The following is an 18,732-nucleotide window of genomic DNA, read 5'->3' on the forward strand; positions in this document are numbered from 1 at the left end:
TATGTGAGCGAGTATTACTTGTGTGAGAGATCTTTTGTGCATGAGAATGCACAGTGCTGCCACACATCATTACTATCAGAGCTGGTGCCTTGCAGCTCTCCTGGATTATTGAGGGATCACAGTGAGCTTCACTTCAATAATTAAACAATAGCTGATTCAGGCTATCCATTGTCTCTTTTTATATCTCACCATGATTGCATTTTAAACCATCTCTTCCAAACATAAGCACCCCATGCTTTATTCCTTTCTGTGTTTTACACGGCTTTTTGCCTGAGAGAATTCTTTAACTAAGCCCTCGACGGCACATTTCACTGTTGCACGCGCCATGATTGAAGCGTGTTTATTCAGATAAGGGGCACGCTCATTAAAAGCAGTGCATTAATAAACCAAATCTCATTCAAAAAGCATAATGGGACGCCCACAACCTGGTGCATGCTTTTGGTGCAGGAGGAGAGGGAGGCTCTTTAAAATGCAATGCAGATCTCACCCAGGATCAGCGTTGCTGCAGGAAGACAAACACAACCAGCTATTTATCTCATGATAATGTGAGTGGAAACATCTGGGCAACATCCTTTGGGAGGGATAGGGGAGGGGGGGAGGGTGCCAACTTGTGTGCCACTCCTATTTGAAATTGAGAGTTTCTGTTCAGATCTGCATTTGTGAACCACTGAAACAAATGTCCCGTCAGATGCACTGTCAGAGTTTTAACTCCCTACTTGAAAGTGATTGAAACTGATCTCAGCACATTAGTATGCCGTATGATCTGGAGTAATGAGTCCTGAGGAGGCACTGTGTATGCTGTTTTTTTTTTTGTTCTACATCAGCTTTCAATTCATGAGGTCTGATCGAGTCTTTCATTGAATTTTGATCTGGAACTACATACAGGGGGTTGTCTGAAGACCAAACACACTTCAAACAACAAGAAGTATATACATAAGTGTTTATCTGTAAATTGTTTGTATCCTTTTGAGGTACCAATCCAGGCAAGTATATACCAGGTACAAATTTATGTAGAGTGATTAGTTACTCAATGGGTCTTAAAAAAATAATCACACAAAGTGAACAGTAGATTATGTATACATTGAATAAACATCAATACATTAAATAAACAGCCATGTTTTAGTTCAACCCTACCTCCAACAGCACAGTCCTTTTAGGAGCTTTTTTTGCAAATTATATTTGAAGAGGTAATATAAGGATCAATGTTCCGTTAACAGCTCGTTAAGTAGTTAATTGAGTTCATTGAGAGCACAGCTGAGATGAAAACCAACATGCCCAGTGGGTCCCAAGGGCCAGGTTTGGGAAACATGTTATTAAGTGCTGGACCCTGGGTATTTCATTCATGGGCTTGCATGAAATCGGGAGACTGTTGCCATAGCCTAGAGGCCCAGTAGCATTCGTGCAGTATAAATGTGCTGTGCAGAGTCAGATGTCAAACTGAAAACATTCAAGCTGCCTCGGATAAAGTACCAAAAATGATATTGGCAAACCTGCCATAGTGGGCACTCAGGAGATAAAGTTCACTTGATAGACGTGCTGAACCACGTAACCATGGTGACGTGTACTGTATCTGCTGAAATGGAGTTAAAAAGGGATATACCGGCTCTGAACACAGGAAATGATTTTGAAACACGTTCATTTTGTGACAGGAGTTGCTGGGTCAGGTTTCTTGTTCCCAGCTTGAATTGGTACAGCAGGAAGTGGACTCCTGAGAGTGATGAGATGAGGAACCTACCCCAACCCCAGGCAAAACAAAGCTAATGTGCTCTGCCACCGTGGTCTCCTGGTCATTGTTGGCTGATGACGTCACCTAACCTGGCCGTGAGGGCAAACTGTATGCTGATTTTCACTTCAAATGAGCTCTTATTTAGTCAGTACTGACACAGAACAAGCTCAATCTCCTGGTCTGCCCTGTACGCTCTAATAAACAGAAGTGAAGAAAACCCATTGCAGGTAGACTCTTACCGTCATACTCCATTCAGTATGGATGAGTCACTTTTCGGACAGGATTTTCTCCCGTTACACCCTGCACAATCCACCCAGAGCATCTTTGTTACCAAGCTGGTCTGAACTGTAGTTAGGGCTTCCTCATTATTACTGACCAATCCCCCACCCTCCACTGGCCCACTAACCTATTTCTTCCTCTTGTCTTAGACCTTTTTTTCTAATTAAATAATCTATTGGTGTACAGACACATACACATACTCACATACTCACTCACAGGAATTATCTGAAGAAGTGCAATGAGCAGGAGGTAGCATTTTCATGATGATTAAAATGCCACAAGGATTTGGAACTGGGATAAAGCCCTCCGTGAACATCTGTTCACACCATGGTTTGGCACTGCGGGGTGGGGAACAGCATCAGATATCACATACAGAGCATTAACAGGAATGGGACTTACACCATAACCATAACAGCATATCTTTATTCACAACTTCATCTACAAGAGCTTCTGAGAATGACAGTTATACCAAGGGTGAGTGTGTGTGTGTGTGTGTGTGGGTGTGTGTAACACTTTAACATTTACATTTATTCATTTAGCAGACGCTTTTATCCAAAGCGACTTACATAGGTTACAGTTCTTTACAATGTTATCCATTTATACAGCTGGATATTTACTGAGGCAATTGTGGGTTAAGTACCTTGCCCAAGGGTACAGCAGTAGTGTCCCAGCGGGGATCGAACCGGCAACCTTTCGGTTACGAGTCCTGCTCCTTAACCACTATGCTACACTGCCGCCCCAAAGGTTCACTGAGAGAAAAACTCATGAATCTAACTTTCTATTAGGTTCCATTATTCCATGTAAGGAACAAGCCACTTTAAAAAGTAATGAAAACAAACTGTTTTAATCTTATCTTAACAGGTTGTTCCATGTATCTGGCAGAGAGGAAAATGATGGTCCTTCCAGCAGCACCTTTTTTACCGAACTTTAGGTTAGGAGATTTGTTATTGCAAAGCCTGCACTTTTGACCAGGGGATGGTGGGTTTGAATCTTTAGAGGAACTGGAGCAAGTGCATATTCACAGTGACACTAGCATTTTGTTTAAGCCTTGCTGTGGATAGGCTCTATCCACTCTGTCTCAAAATGGGAGTGTCACAGTGAATGCACAGGAGCCAGCCTGAGCTAGTCTGATTTACAGCAATATATAATATATATAAATTAATAATGTATGACTTATAAGTGATGGTCATCTTGGTTAAGGTGTATATCAAAATAAATAATGTAATGCAATGATATTGCTAATGTTAAAGGAGGCAGAAAAAAAATGCACGCAAGAAGACAAAGGAAACTAATTGAGCGATAAATGAATATGCACAGACAACTGATGATTTTAACTTCAGTGACTCTGTGAAAATCAGTGGACTTGGTGAGGTTGATACCTGTAGCCAATTCTGGAATCCCAGGACCAGGGGGCAGCTCAGCCCTGAGGTGTACCCAAAGTGTACCCAACTACACATGCACACATAGAACTGCGGTGCTGATCACACTGAAAACACCATAAAAAACTCTTGAAAGGAAACCCAAAGTAGATGGAGCTGTACCTGCTGTAGGCCCCAAAACAGCACGGGTCATCTGTCTCACGAGCAGTCAAATACTCGTAGAATTCCTGCTAAAAAAAATAGAAAAAGAAAAAAAGGCTTCATGTCCAGAGCACAGTGCTGAAATAAAAAACTCAACCATGAAATCTTAATAAACCTTAATCATACTACGACGAGTCATTAAAATTCATCCCTGGTCCTTGACAGTTGTTAAATATTTAATAAGCCCTCAGATTATTACTTTATTAGTGCTTTCTATAAAAGAACAGACAGACCAGATAACAAATAATTTATACTTTTTAATTAAAGTGATAGAATGAGAGGAGAATGATCCAGGCTCCTTTGTGCAGGAAAGACTCTCCCTAGGAATGCTGTTATGCATGTTTGCACAGCAATGCATCTGATCAGAAAGTCGTGCCAAGTTATGTCCAAACAATGAGAAAGAACCCACAATCCTTATAAACAGCCGTTTATGTCATCAGATTGAAATGTGTTTTTTCCACAAGAAGAGGGGTGCAGCTGGATAGGGAGGTGCTTCAGTTTGTGTGACGGAATAATTTTGCGAAGCGATTAAGGAGTTCATGGGTGTGTGTCTGTGTGTGTTTGTTTGGTTTGGTACCATGCATACCAAATTTTAGTGTTATTTGGTATGCACGGTTAGGGGAGGAGGAACACTCAGGGAAGGAGACTTCAGTTGTTCTCCAAATGCACTTTTGATGCAGAATTGCACAACATTGTCTGCCCCCACCCCCAATCCAAATACTGATGACCACCAGAGAAGTTAAGGGCCTTCCATCACTTCAGGGCACACTGGAAGGCCTGGTCTGATCTTCATGGGACAAACCCCTGTGGTGCATACCTGTGCATGTATGACAGTGCCCTCCCTCCCTTTAGCAGTTAAAGTAGAATTTATAAAACAGCACCAGCACAATATTACAGGTATAACTGCTCCCCTGTCTCACTTTTAGAAAATGCTTGTTTTCATGCATGGATATTGGGATGTTGTTTAAAACATACAATAGGCTGTGAACATGAGACAATGAAAGCCTCAGGAAAAAGTGCACCATGTGAAACCACCTCCCTGCTTCTCTTTCCCTTCATTTCCCCCAGTGTTATTTTTATCCAGTGCATTATTAAAGATTGCACACCACCCCCATTTATAGGAACAAAACGCCAGTAGCGCCCTGGAGACCAGTGGGCCAATTAAAGGCTTCCCGTTGGTTGCCCTGTCACGCCCCTCTCCTCTGGGTTTCCTGGTGCCAGTTTTGAATGAACTCTTTGCTCCTTATTGATTTTTTTAATGCATGCTTCTCATTGCAAATTGTTCATTCCCACTGCCCCACACCAAAGATGTATATCACACTACTCCGTGTGTGTGTGTGTGTGTGTGTGTGTGTGTGTGTGTGTGTGCGTGCGTGTGTGTGTGTGTGCGTGTGTGCGTGCATGCATATCTGCTAATGACCCCTTTTTTGGAGTGTGGAACATTGAAATGATGGAGTTTAAGAAGGGAAACCATGTGAAGCTTTGATGTTAAATTGTGCATGTAAATAATTTTTTATAATATGTGTTCAGAACCGGTAAAGTACAAAACATGAATGAGGTCTAGGGGTGGGATGATACTCTTGAGACATGATACACCACGATACAAAAATGTGTCGAAATATCTCATGACGAGTCACGATATTTTCATCTGGCTCCGTTATGCAAAAAAGCCTTCATGATTTAAGTAGTGAAATGATATCCAACAAAGTAATAATAACTACACTGTCACCACCCAGGGGTTGACCAATACTTTTGATGTGATACAATAGTCTCATCATTTGCATGCAGTCAGAGATGAACTCATCTGTAGTTAGCCAATTCTCAATTAAGGACGGAGCAAGATGTGTGATGCACCTGCGCAACTTAAATCATTTGTGTGGCAATACTTCGGATTTCCGGTGCGACACGATGATAAGGTAGTGGAGAAAGATAAAACTATTTGTAAGATCTTCTGAAGAAATTATCTACAATTAGCGCGTATGCTAAAACCAGTGCGATTAGAATTGGGAAAATTCTAGCTAATTTTAGCTTTGAGGAAACAGCGATTTAACATTAAAATATAGCAAATGCTAACTGAAAACTATGAGAAGCTTAATAACGCTAATGAAAACATAATGAACCATGTAACATAACATGCATGCTACATAGCATTAAAAATAAGTTACGTGCAAATGGGTTAAACAGAGTAGAAACTATGCCGCAATGGCATAAGCGGCTCATGTGCCGGGCGGGTAAAAGAACGCATCCATGTGTTCTTATTTTTGACAATTAACAACCAAATGACCAATGAAAATGCGGGACATTATCTCAATATGTGGGATGTGGGACAAAGGGTCAAAATGCTATGCAGTACAATGCAAAGCAGGACTGTACATGGTTTATTTCTGTGCAGCCCATTTTCGTATTCATCTGACTGTGCCCTTACGCGTGACAGGTGTAGGTTTAACTACTACTAGGCCTAGGCCTAAGTGAATATTTACTGTCATGGCTCATTCAGAAAGCAAAGCTTTTTGAAAAAGAACTGAAATCCAAAGCTCAGGTGAAATAAAATATTGGTCTTTAAGTTTTTTCTTTTTGAATCATCCATTGGCACCATGACAGGGTGATGGGGGGGGACTATTGGTTGAAACTACTATCACAATGTGTTTAATTAAATACATCATTCCAGCTGAGACTTTATGTAACACAGCAGTCGGGGTAAACAAATGTCTTTGTTTGCCTGCTTGTCTTGGGGAGGGGTGGGGGGCTGTGGAGAAACAGAAGCTCCAGTTTTGGGATGATATGTGTGTCCTCTCACAACCCTGAAGGGTGAGAAGGGTGAGGACAATGGAAGCCTCTATCGCCTGCTGTACCAGGGTAGCTCAACCCACTGACATTCACCCCCCCCCCCCCCCCCACCTCCCCACCCCCCATATGAAAAATACAATCACAGCAGCCTGTTCCTCTGTGATAGTCCTCCCTCCCGTAACTCCGTAGGAGCTTTTGGATTAAGACGTCGGTAGGAGGAGTTTTGGATCAATATCGCAGACAGCCGAGCGCTGCGGCGACCCGATACAGTCCGAGGTCCCCTTCTTACGGCGTCCCGTGCCGATAAATGTTGAGCTCATGGAACAAAGCATTGGATTGATTAAAAAAAGAACCGGGCTTTGAAATGGAGAAAAGCAGTCAGTGGGTCGGCTGCCTCTTCCCACATTCAGAGATTTAATAATAGATAGCGGAGAGGCTCGTATTATATCTCTCTGTATGGGGATGAGTGGCGGTTTGTGCAATATTTATAAGATTCTTCTTCAAAAATGATCTTTCCTGGCAGTGGCTCACGCACTCTCATGCCTTGGCTATACCGACCAGCCAGTCTCCACGGTTCAGACAATCCAGCCTGCAGAGTTACAAGAAGTCTATAGCTGGTCCATTTCCCCATCTCTGACAAGAGCTTTGGGTCCAGAAGCAGCAAATTGTAAAACAGAAGCCATAATGTCTCATTTAGTCATTCTTATTTCAGGAAAGGAAAAATACATCAAGTAAAAAACTTGGTTTTCTTACAAATGATTTAAGTTAAATAAAAAACTGGTTAAATAATTATGATTAGAATTTGGTTTCAAGTTTTGAATTGTTTTACCAGTCTGAAAACATCATGTTATGCAATGCGTTTCCTGTAGACATCTGACTGCCTAAACATTCTGCTTGCAATATGGTTTTAAAGTACTTTGTTTATGGCTACAACAGCAGCATCCTCCACAATGAATAGAATTGGTATCGTGTAAGTACAGCATTTCTGAATCAGGTAATCTTACTTATTTTTCAGAAAAATAGAAGAAAAATCTGAAAGTGAAAGAGGCGAGCAAAAGGGACAAACCAGATCAAAGCATATGGAATGATCACCTGTAGCAGGTGCCCGTCATGAAATAATAATTATGCACAGTTTGCTTCTGATGATGATGATGGTAGGCATTAAAGCAGGGTTTGACCACACCCTATGCAGAAAGATGAAGCAAGGAGCTCCTCAGAGCCAAATATTGTCAGGACACAGTCCTGATGCTACTAAGCATGCTAAGGATGAGGCCTTCAGTTAGGTCACAAGGCTCCTGCCACATCTCTCTGGAGACAAACAGACAGGTAAAGACCTTTTCGCAATTGATACCTAATTGAGGTAAGATTATGAGGGGCAGGTAGGCAGCCCTTGTATTAATTGATTTTGTAAAAGTGATGGAGTGTGTGAACACAATGTATTTTACTGACTACAACAAGGGGGGTGTAATGAAATTTTATTGGCCACTGGATGGAATTCAGATGCACATATAGTTAAAGGTTTATTTTGATACTTCCTAGTATAATTTCACGTTAAGGTTTTCCTGCATTGGTGAGACAATCTGCATACTGTATCTATATATTAATCAGTTTTATCATCACCTTGATCAATTTCATCATTATTGTGTTTTCAAGAGGAAACTTTAACATAGTGAATTCTGGCAAGTCCTAGATGTTGCAGTGTACTTTTGGCTCCTGGATTTTTTAGCACTTGTGGGTTTCCACACTGACGGGTAGCACAATGGAGCCCTGGCTTGTTTGTGCTCTACGTATTGCTGTGTGGTACCTTTCACATCGACTGCCAACACAATTAAAAAAAGAGAAAAAATCTTTCTCTTTCACTTTTTCCTTTTTTGTGGTTTTGCTTTCCCTGCTGTGGATGAGCTGAAAGCATACACACTGTGTAGCACTCCGCTATCCTTGAATGAAAGGCGCTGCATAAACAAATGCAAGTCATCGTCATCATCATGATTACAGTTATTCTGCAGGACACCATTTTACAGAATGAGGACCGGACATTTCCTCCGCCTCAACAGCAAGAGGAGAGGCGGAGATGGGGGGGGGGTGTTCATCTGTGTCCAGAGCCTTACGGCATTTCGTTTCATTCAAATGCCGGGAAAACATCTCTGACCTTGCGAGCCGTCTGAGAGATCCGGCTAATCAATGTCCTGTCGCCACGGCAATAAATTGGCAATTAAGACTACTGGAATCCCAACTCTCTTTCAGAGCATCAACACTGGCTGCCGACATAGCTTTCTCTCTCCCCGTGATGGACTCTCATAGACTCTGATGGAGTCTGATGACAGTGGGAATAAAATTGTAGAGAAATTAAGCACTGTAGAAATAAACCTTGTTGCTTAGCTCAAGAGTGTCACAGCCATGCTGTTTGTTATCTTTATTGCATTTTGATGGCGCAAACACAGAATTACCCTTGTCATTTTTCTGCTTCTGTATATTTACAACAGCAGTTACTGCTACAATTTTTAGATACAGTCTAATTAATTATTCATCTTTCTGGCAGATGTCATCATCCATCGCAATATACTCAGGGATACAAGTGCCAAGTACAGAGTAATATATTACATGAATCTCTGCTATAAAATGCAGATGTAGCAAGACTAACGTCATTAACAATTGCAGTAACAAAAGTTTGACTGCCTAAATGAACAAGTGGGCAGACTCTGAAGCAACTCAAAGTTGCTTTGCTGATCTTTTGGGGTGAGTGACCAGGCCCATTCCTTGCTGTGAAGGCCCACACACAAGAACAAGCATCTTCCAGCATGTGAGAAAAGATGTTGCCCTGTAGCACATAGTGAAGTTTCCTGGCTGGTAAAACAGATACTATTGAGTAAATCAAGCCTTGGAACTAATCGTTTCCTTGTTCTCCAGCTGTGGACAAATGGCCCCATCACCAATGACAAACTATAGGTACTCAACTTCCTTCTTCACCAAGGTGCACCTCTGGTAGTTGATGTTGAGTCCTGCTGACTTGATGCCCTGTGGTAACTGATGCAATCAGTGCAGATGGTCTTCCCATATTTTGCTGAAAACATCCACATCCACTGCATTGTCCAGGACTCTAGCAGAACTAGGGAACCTATAAAGGAGTGGCACAGACAGCCACTGAGGATGGAATCAGAGATCACTGGCAGGGATGTAGGGAGAGATAAGGGTCTGGATGTTGGCGATTGCTGAGTTGAGAGCTATATACCATTTAATCATGTTAAAGCACATGTTGGCTGTAACCTGCTGGAGTAGGAGGCTGAGAGGAGGGGGAAGCAGTGGAGCTCTGGGTGACTTGCAGAGGTCAGACAGTGCTGGTGGAGAGAACTGCAGGGTTTCTCTCAGGAGCTATGTAGAGAGCGTTGTGAAGGGCAGATTCTTTAGATGTTGGACAAGAAGAGTCAGGAGATTTTTTTTTTTCAGATCATCAACATTCAAAGAGAAAATTATTGTTTTCAAGAGTTACCTAGAGGATACTGACCGTCTCAAGGTCTTGGACTCGTAAAAAATGTTTTGCATGTAAAAATCAGGAACACAGGAAACTGATCTGTGATTCATCTGCACAGAAGTGGTTTCACACCCCATGAGAGGCTATGAATGGCGAAATGTTGCAGTAGGACATCTATTGGCTAGAGACTGAACTTTGTGTCACAGCCATAGAGAGTGTCAGGTGAAGAGACTAAAATTCTTCAGCAGATATCCTAGGGGTGGTCTGTAAGGAGGGAGGAGAACTGACTCTACTATACTACCACACCCAGTTCCCAGGTTCATCAACAGTGAATATAAGGCAATATAGTATAGTAATCCATTATGCCAAATGAGACCCAGGAAGCTATGCACATGCATGTTATGATTATTGAACAATTGCCGCAGATCCAGGTACAGGCAGAGAAAATATGGAAGTTTGTTCAGTATGTTTTGTAGACTGGACTGGACTGAGGGAGGCTTACTGGAGAAGAGATAATTAATTCGTTCAGCAATAGTAGAAGTAGTAGAAGTAATTTCTCTGCTGTGGATTACAGATATCTTCAGAAATGGGAAAGTTAACTTGGTTTAAACAGAATGATGATTGGTTACAAAAGGCAGTTTGGGTGAAAATAGAACCAGTGAACACACAGCAGCCCTCCAGGACCAGGGTTGAAAAAGCAGAGGTAGGCATTATCATTGCACTTCTAAGGATGAAGAGTTTATTAAATCCACCTTATTTCAGCATAAAGCTGAGACTCAATTTCTAGTTTTAATTCAAAATTCCAAAGCCATAGTGATTTTTTTCCCCATTCAGAAAGCTCCTACACTGAGTTCTCTAAGACAGAGGAAAGCCTACTTAAACAAGACAAGATATGCATCTAAGTCAACCAGCATTCAGCCTATCCCATCCATTAAAACTAAGCACTTAACACACAAGATTACCCAAATGTCAGGCTGCTGGAAAGTCCACCAACATCTCTGGGAATGAGGAGAGCAAACATTCATTACATAGGATGAGGACATGGACATATTTAGTATGCTGGACCTTTTTTAGATTAACTATGATTATTAATAATAATAATAACAACAACAACAACATTCTGAGATAATTAATTGCATTGTGTTGACATTACAATTAAATTATCACTGTACACTTATACATATCAATAGCTCAATCATTAGAGAAATTTCATTAAAAAAGACATAATCCTAGTGATGTGGGAATGATACCTCATGAATTCCAAAATGGGTGTTGGAGATATCAAGGGCTTTCAATGACCCACTGATTTGAGGCAACTGTTGTTTTGTGTTTTTTTTTTTTTTTGGGTTCATAGAAGCCAATGATTGACAGTGTATTGTAGGCCTACCTATTACAGGGTTCGTGAAGCCTCTCCCAACACTGCTCAGTGAGGATTGTTTCCCCCAAAATAGCAGTGAGCTTGACTTCTGATGTTGTGACACTGACACTCTCCTATCGTTGCTTATTCCTCATCCCTCATATGGGGGCCAGGGTAAGGCCAAAATGTGTTGCTTTAATAAAGGACCTCTTGCCTGTTCAGCCTTTCCAGCCAGACTCCACTCCTCCAGCCCCTCGGCTGTGACTCCACCCCCAGTCTGAGCCGTAATGGGCTTGCTTAATTACTGGAGCGGCGGCTTTGCTTCCATGCTTCTCCTGATGAAAGTTTGCTTTCTTGCGCCACCCTCCCCTCCCCGTTTTCATTACTCCGGCAAGAATCGTTAAGAGGTTGCCATTAAATCGTTCCAAGGTCAATAATACCGTTGTTTTACAGGACTTCCTGCCATCTTTTATTAGGGAGACTATAATGATAATAGTAACAATAATTCAAGGTCATCACAGACTCTATGTATACTTTGCCTGCGGTGGGAAGAAATGAGGGTGAGACATTTATCACTGCCAGAGTATTGGTTAAGTCTTGCTTGTTATTGATTTAAAGAAATAAATAAGAACTAATGGGCTTAAGACGCAGGGGCTGGGGGTGGGGGGGAGGGGGGTGTAGTCAGAGGTGGTGATTTTTTCTATGTGCAGATGGGACAGTGGGGACAGCACCGCGCAAAAGACACCCACACATTCCCGTGCCTTTTTATCACTTGCGAAGATGGCCGAGAGCAGTTCTCAGCTCGGAGTCGTCATCGCCCGCCTGACAAATGCAGCCAATTAATGACAGATGCACTCAGCCTGAGCACCCTCCTCACCCCACCACCAGACATGGCCCAGGGTGTAAATGACACACGGTGGGAACTCGAGAGACGCGCGGAGAGCGCGGCAGCCATGGCGGAATTACGCCATCTCGCCTCTCTATCGCACACGGCACACACTCACCGCTGCCCGAATTTTAACACACCACTGGCATTCCGCGGCCTTGTTTTGGTGGAGCACCTCACTCGGAGGTTCAGGCCTACTCCCAGCGGTGCTCGTGTGTAAGGGTAGAAGACAACAGTGTGGCTGTGGGTGCCGGCATTTGTTGTGAAGAAAATAATTCATCATGAGGAAGGTGAAATCTGTTTCACTGCAGCTCCACTTGATTATAGTGGTTACAGTAAAACAGGGTTGAAGAAGACAGACTCTGTTCATTTTGTTCACAGAAGGAATCTGCGTTTGTGCGTTGTCCTCCAAACATACATTTGTGGAAGGGTCAAGTGTCATGATACAAAACCAGCAAAGGTTCCCAAAGTCAGAAGCAGAAGTGTTTGAGGTCAGCTCACAGCTAGATTGCTATTTTTTGCTTCAAATTGAGCCCACAGGCTTCCTGTGTCACTGCAGCCTCTGAGACGGTCAAACAAACATGACTACCATTCTGTTCTCTGCTTAGCACCCAGGCCTATAGTGACCTCTCTGTGTTGGTCTGAAGTAAGAAGGCAATAAGTAAAGTAATTATGACGTCTGTTGTGTGTCTGTGTGGGTGTATGTGTGCATGTCATATGTGTACACCTGTCTGTATGAGCATGTGTATGAGTATTTAGGTCTATGGGTGCTCCATGGGTACTCTTGTGTGTCTGGAACTGTATACACATGTGTGTCTGCTTGCTCAATGTCCATGTATATGCATGTTCATGTGTGCTGTGTGTATATATGCAGTATATATATATTGAAGATCCCCTTAACCTGCCCTGTTGCCTCAGTCCTCTGGTCTGTGTACACCCCCAAACTAGCCTTTTCTCAGACCCGGAGCGGTAGGTGTGAGGAGTCTAAGCAGTCCTTACGCTGAGGCAAACCTCACCTAGCAGCTCTCTTTGAGGCCTGAGAAGCGGCTCTGCTTCAGCTGCGGATCACAGTACACGGAAGAAGCCGCTCAGACACTGAGCCCACATATTTTGAGCTTATGGTAATGCTTCACACTTTTTTTTTTTCAGGATCTCTCAGAAGAGGCTCATTGCGCATTCGTTGGGAGCTTGACAGAAGCACTGCAGGTGTGTTATCTCAAAGGCATGAGTCTGAGAGAGGGCCTTTGAGGCCCTGAGCAGGCAGGGCGAGGCTCCACCGTCTCCTCCCAGACTAGACAAGTCCCCGCAGACAGAACAGAAGAAACAGCGAGTGAAATAGAGAATGTGCGTTCCCAGGCTATTCCAGTTTCTGAGAGGGATTTTTTTTTGGGGCCCCTTAAAATAGACCCTTGATGTCTAGTTAATCTCTGTTCGCTGGTAAGTTTGTATTTATGAGGAAGAGGAAGCTGCATTGAATCAAAAGCCATGATATTTAAAGATCCAAAAACATATTCAAATAACTGTGTGTGTCTTGGGTCAGCAGTTTTGCTCTCTGAAAAAAAGCATTGGTGGTTGTGTTGATTTATAGCAACTGAATTAACTTTGGACTGAATTTGTTTATAAAATCACTGATTACCCAAGCAGAGGTTTTGATTGCAGCTGTGACGAACCTCCCTCTCAGTCAATACATGATGTTCCCACTGTTTTGAATGTAACACTGTGCCATGAAAGAATCTCTTCATATATTCGGTAATGATTGGAAAGAGATATCTCTTCTCAGCTCTTCATCTGCTTTCTTTCAGCATTTCTTGTCTGGAAGGAGCTGAGTTATCTGCAATAAACCCACCCACACATTGAGGTTTCCATCTCACAGAGTTCTGCTGAGGGCTAAAGAAGGACTGTCCCTGGCTGGGGAGCACAAAGAAAGGGGTCTGGACCAGTGAAAGCCTGAGGTATGCTTGCAGGTGGATGAACCCCTGTGTTACAACACTGGTGAAAGTATTCACTTATAAACTGGAGGCCCGAGATTTTATTGCTTGTGTTGTATCTGTATCACCAGCTCCAGTGCTCCCTGCCTGTCCTTAGGAATGATACAGCTGAGTGAGTCCTTTGGTTGAGTTTGATTTTTTGACATAGTTCATGGGTGTCTCTCTGAAGACCTCAGGCTCTGTGCTGTGAGATGCAGAGTACAACAAAAAGGCCAAGGGTTTTGGTGTTACCCCTCTGAGGAGAGAGGGGTGCATAAATGCCAACTTGGAGATGGAGTCTAAACAGTTTTGTTGTAAGTTATTGCAATAAATAAGATCTTTGACAATTTGAAGACAATTTTGGATTCCTGGCTCAGGAGAGGCATAAAGCTGATGTGTGGTTCTATTATCAGGAATGTTAATGAGTAATTAAATACATAATAGTATTAGAGAATTTACAAAATGTAATAACTGTTTGTTGCTTTATATTAGTTTTAATGGGTTTGACAGGGCTTATTATTAGTGCAATTTGGTCAACAAAATTAAATTCGACTCACTACAGCATGCTGGCTGCAGCCCTTAATATTGCAGTACAATACAGGCTGCAATGAAGAAAAAAAACTTAATCTGGGCTCTAATTGAGACAATTACTGAACTTCCACCAGGGAATAGGTGAATTTTATTAGAAACACAATAACCTTGCATTTTATGTGTGTACATATGTGTGCGTGTGTGTGTGTGTGTGTGTGTGTGTGCAGGTATTGTCCTCAAAGTAAATATACTCCATCTTTCCTTTTTTGTCTCCTTTCTAACAGCATAAAAAAGAACTGAGGTCAGGGGTGTGAAGGGGGTCATGGGTTTACCCATACAGAGTGTGTTTCTGTTTTAGGTTCTTCTTTCGCTGTTGAAATAAGCTACAGTGAAAGAAGCAGCATACCACACCCTCTTCTCTCCCAGTACACTGGTTTAGATGCCTTTTCTTGTTTTTTTCTCCCCTCTTTCCCTCTGCTTGGCATCACTGCAGGGGTTTTGTCATTAAAGGGATATAAAGTGTCACTACCTGGTATGAATAAACAGCGCTAACATTTCTAGCCTGAAATAGAAAGCAATGCAAAATGCAAGACAAGCATGAGGAAGCGATGGGGTGGCAATATTTTAACAAGTTAATAATAAAAAAAGAAAAAAGCGAGAAAGAGCACCAGAAGCCTTTTACCGCATCGGTCCTGGGAGAAAACACTATTCCTCTGTCTCTGTGAGAATGGAGACGCAGGTACGGTTGGATTCTGAATCACAGTGGGAGGCCCCGGAGAACACAGTGGCACCGCCTGTCATGAAGCAGGGGGTCAGGGACGAGCCGTTAAAAGCAGTTCTCTCCGAAATACGCACCCCAGAGACTTGATGACAGATTTCAGATCGGTCACCTCAGTGCACAGGACTATTATCAGTCTCTGGGGCGGGACTCTCTATAGTCGGGACCTGCTGGTAATTAGACGAGCAGCTACAAGGGCCAATCATTAGGCAGTGGATTTTTTTTTCCACCGGGTGGTAATTGTGTCCGAAGGGAATGATCACCATGTTCCAAATTGAGTGGAACAGTAACCATGGCAACAGCGAGATGAAAGGGGTGGAGAGGCAACCTTACAGAAGACCAGAGCGATCAGAACAACACCTTGATTCGCTGTTTGAAGGTGTGGGGGGGGGGGGGGATTGGAGTGGGGGGGGGGTTGTAGGAGGGCATGAAGCATACAGTGCAGTTTGTGTCACTTGATGTATGTTCTGAGCAGAATGGCATGGAAAAAAAATCAATAAATATTATTCCCCCTCAACCACTGATAGGAGCATTGATTTCTTCCAGGGGCCAAACTAGAGTTTCGAGAGCAATAAAAACAATTGACTCACACCGGCAACCCTCAACTCTTCGGCCATTTCACCCCCTCCTCCATACAAAAATGGAAGGAAAAGGCACCGAATTATTCCAAGCTCACAGCAGCAACATACAGAGATATACTTTATGAAATGTCTCACTCCAACCGGCATATTACACATAGCTAACCACTGACTGTGTTAGTGCCACCATGCAGTACGTTGAAAAAGCCGCCAATCAAAATAACACGCACAACGAACAACTGGCAGTGGGTCTGCACGAGCATCAGTGAACATCAAATTTCAGTTGATTGGTGGAGGCCTCTGAGCAGGAAATTGCGGAATCAGAGTACTGACCTTTAAATTCACAAATGTCACCTTTTTGGATTAATAAGATTGCCAATTTAGTCACAGTCACTCATTGGCAGTTGATTGTTTCTTACTTGGTAGCAGGAGAAATACAAAAAGGGGAAGTGGACAATAGACTTCTGTCTGCTAAATTTCACGAACCTATTTTTGATGTTGTTTATGCAACTAATTAGCATTCAAATTTAAATAAGGTTAACTGATCCACAGCTGACTCATTTGTCTTTTTACTTTTCTTTGTATCTGATGTGATAATGTTACCTTTGTGCAACTCAAATATTTAATTCTTTTATATATAATGCAAAAGAAGCATCTGTTTTTTATCGGAAAACCAACTTCTAATTTCTATTACAGGCATGCCTTCTGGGGGGATATTTTCTTTTTATGCTTTTTTGCAATCAACAGTTATACATTGAGCTTGTCTCACCATGACATCCTCTACACTCACACAGGGGCTCCACTTCACTGCCATCCCAAGAATGACTGTCTTTCACACTACAAGTCCCACAGTGCACCAGAAGAGGAAACACTGAACAAAGGCTAGGCACATCTGCTTCATACTACACAAGCAGCTCATGGGTGTTGAAGGAACTGCAGGGTGCTGAGGGCAGCGCATTGAGGGAACCCAGTGTGAAGCCAGTGAAACCCACCCTGTGCCCGAGGAATTAGGCTATCCACAGCTGTCCAGGAGTCTGTCCACAGCTTCCTCACAGATTGCTGATCACTTGTGTATCCAGTGGAGTTGTGTGGGAATGTGGAAAAGCTCTCACATCCGATCTCACGCAAACCATAATCACATAAACTCAACAGCAGAGCTGCATGATACTGCTGTTATGTATGCTGTTCACTAGAGATGGGATGAATATTTGTTCTCTGACAACAGACATTTAAAGAAATCACTGAAAACTAAAGGACATACTGTCAAACTTTATTACTTCAGAAAAAAGATGCTAAGACAAAGATCTGTTTCTGTTCAATTTGCTGGAAAACAAGACCAAAATTTTCATCTAAAGGATTTTGTTCCCCAACTGAAGGAATAGACAGCACCTTTTTTCTTCAATCATTTTTGCTTTGTCTCTTTTTTTTTAATCAGGAACTAGAATTCTTCCTTCAGAGGAAGAGCCAGTGTCCTGGGCGATCACATCAGAGAGTCTGGGAACAAGCGATAATAAATCCTAGAGTAAAGGGGGGGAGAAGGGAAAGGATGAAAAGCAGATTAAAAACAAAACAAAAAAGGCATTAAATCGCAATTTGAAGCCGCCCGTTTGGAGACGCACATGTCAGGGAGCTGCCAAGTCTTAAACGATCTGCGTCAACGAACGCCGCATCTCTGAAGAACATCAACACCATTATCATGTCTGAGCTTGAACAGGATTGGTAATGAGATATTAATGCAGCACCCCTGTTTATTTTCCTGAGATTAATGATGAACGCGGAGGACAGAGAAGATAATGATTTTAGCTTTAATCTTCATCGATTGTCAGAAGTTTTTTTTTTTTGGCAGTTGTTTTTTTTCACCGTCTACTTAAAATAGAGGTCCTTGTGATGTCTCTAAAATAACTATTTGTCAGTTTTGCCCAGTTAACTGAAAGACAGAGGAGTGTGATGTCTGACCTGCAGAAGACAAATATCCTAGCTGCACCTTTCAAAGGATATAATTAGTCTCCCACAAACAAAACACTTACATTCCTAAAATATGAATTGGGTTATAAAGTGTTTTTTTTTTTCCAGGACACCCTCAGCCCTGAGTGTTGATGATGAGGGCACCCTCAGCGATGCCATCTGTCCCTGGCACGGACGCGGGGGTCAGGCTGTCACTTTCCCGCTCCAAGCGAGGCAGACGGAGTGCTGGTTTGTCAATCGAATGTTTGTCGAGACATCTCGTTTTCAGCATGCTCCAGAACCCCCCGGAGCTGAGAGTCCCCGCTTTTCTGCACATGCCACTTTTCTGCCCTGAACACTGTGTCCACAGTCAGGCTGCCCATCCCCTCCCCAACCCCCCCCCCCCCTTTTCCAGCGGAGGCGGAGGTAGAGGGCTGACCCCTAACTGTCATTGAGAGCTATGCGGATGTCCCCTGTGGCCTCTCCTTGCTTTGGGTTCCGTGATGGTTGAATAGAGAGGTGCTCGCTGGCAGTTGTGCTCCCCAGCTTTCGCATGTCACACTCCTCATGTCCTCCAGAGACAAAATACGTATGTTCTTTATGCAAGTGGCAGCCCAGGAAAATGTAATCTCACTAAATGTTTTTGAAAGCTGCAGTATTGCAACGGGGAAAAAACAACCGTCCTCACATTTTAGGGTAATGTACTGTCTTCAACCATGATCCATTCAGACAAAAGTTTAATTTCACAGTAATAGGAAATGTCTTGTATGTGCTGAATTGTGGGGTGAATTGCCCACTACATTTGATTACCCTGCCTTTGTTGAATAAGTTATCTCAATTCAGAAAACAG

The sequence above is a fragment of the Megalops cyprinoides genome, chromosome 12 (assembly GCF_013368585.1).
Source record: "Megalops cyprinoides isolate fMegCyp1 chromosome 12, fMegCyp1.pri, whole genome shotgun sequence".
NCBI lineage: Eukaryota > Metazoa > Chordata > Actinopteri > Elopiformes > Megalopidae > Megalops > Megalops cyprinoides.